The following is a 1,897-nucleotide window of genomic DNA, read 5'->3' on the forward strand; positions in this document are numbered from 1 at the left end:
TTCCCCTTGTAGGGTTAGAGGAGGTCAGAACATGTGGCCTCCTTGTCGTTTTTGTACTATGATAAACCAAGGAGCTCTGGTAGCATAGTGGCTAAGGCACTTGACTGCTAACCAGAAGGCTGGTGGTTCAAGCCACCAGCCACTCCTCGGAAGGAAGGTTGGGCAATCCTACTTCTGTAGTGATACCGCCTTGGAAACCCAAGGAGGGGTCACTATGAGTCGGGGCCAACTCAACAGCACATAACAACAACAACAATGATAAACCAACAAAGCACAAAAACAAGCAGTACTAAATAACAAAGACAAAGAAGACTTGACATACAAAAAAACAAATAACAAAATGTCAGAAGTAAGTATCTACTTATCAGTAATTGCAGTGAATGTAAATGAACTAAATATTCCCATCAAAATGCAGAGAGTGGTAGAATGGATAAAAATAAATAAATTTTAAAAGGATCCAACTATATGCTCTTTCCAAGAGATACACCTTAAACTCAAGAACACAAATAGATTGAAAGTGAAAGGATAGAAAAAATATTCCATACAAATAATAAGCAAAATAGAGCTGGGGTGGTAATCTTAGTATCTGATAAAGTACACTTTAAGACAAAATCTGTCAAAAGAGATAAAGATGGGCATTTTACAGTGATAAAGGGGTCAATTTATCAATATGTTTTATATATATATATATATATATATATATATATATATACACACACACACACACACATATATCACTCATCATTATGGCACCTACATATATAAAACAAACACTGATATAATAGAAGGGAGAAATAGTAGAAATGTCACTATATCACTTTCAATGTTGGACAGAACATCTAGAAAGGAAATATACAAGGAAACAGAGGACTACAATCATGCTACACACCAACTAGATTTAATAGACATATAAAGAACACTTTAATCCAAAATAGCACTACATACATTCTACTCCAGTGCACATGGATCATTCTCCAGGATAGACTACATTTGAGGTCACAAAGCAAGTCTTTATAAATTTGAAAAGATTGAAATCAAACAAAGTATTTTCTCTGCCTATAATGGAATGAATGAAGCTAGGAATCAATAACAGAAAAAAAAAAAAAAACTAGAAAATGCACAAACATATGGAAATTAAACAGTACACTATTAAACTACCAATGTGTCAAAGAAGAAATCACAAGAGGAGAAAACACAATATACCAAAAATTATGGGATGCAGTGATGGCAGTACTCAGAGGACAACTTACAGCAATAAAACAAAGAAAAGAGATCTCACATTAATAGTTTAACTCAACAGCTCCAAGAACTGGAAGGAGTAGAGCAAACTAAGCCTAAAACTACTAGAAGAAAGGAAATGACAAAAAACCAGAACATACATAAATAAAATTGAAAAGATTAAAACAATAAAGAGAATCAATAAAACCAGAATTTGGTTCTCTGAAAAGATCAATAAAGTTGACAAAGCTTTAGCTGGACTGCCAAACAAAAGAAGAGAAAAGACACAAATAAAATTAAAAATGAAAAGACATCACAACTGACTCAATAAAAATAAGGAAAATAATGACAGAATATTATGAACAACTGTATAGCAACAAATGGGATAATCTAGATGAAATGGACAAATTCTTGGAAGTATATAACCTCCCAAAACTGACTCAAGAAGAAATAGAAAGTGTCAACATAACAAGTGAAGAGATCAAATCAGTGATCAAAAACCTTCTAACAAAAAAAGTCCTGGACCAGATGACTTCACTGGGGAATTCTACCAAATATTTAGAAAAGAATTGTCACTAATACTGTTTAAACTCTTCCAAAAGATAGAGAAAGAAGGAATACTATCTAGTTCATTCCATGAAGCAAACATAACTGTGATACCCAAACCAGACAAAGACAC

Source organism: Orycteropus afer, unplaced genomic scaffold (genome assembly GCF_000298275.1).
Source record: "Orycteropus afer afer isolate SDZICR_OR568_19922 unplaced genomic scaffold, OryAfe1.0 scaffold00109, whole genome shotgun sequence".
NCBI lineage: Eukaryota > Metazoa > Chordata > Mammalia > Tubulidentata > Orycteropodidae > Orycteropus > Orycteropus afer.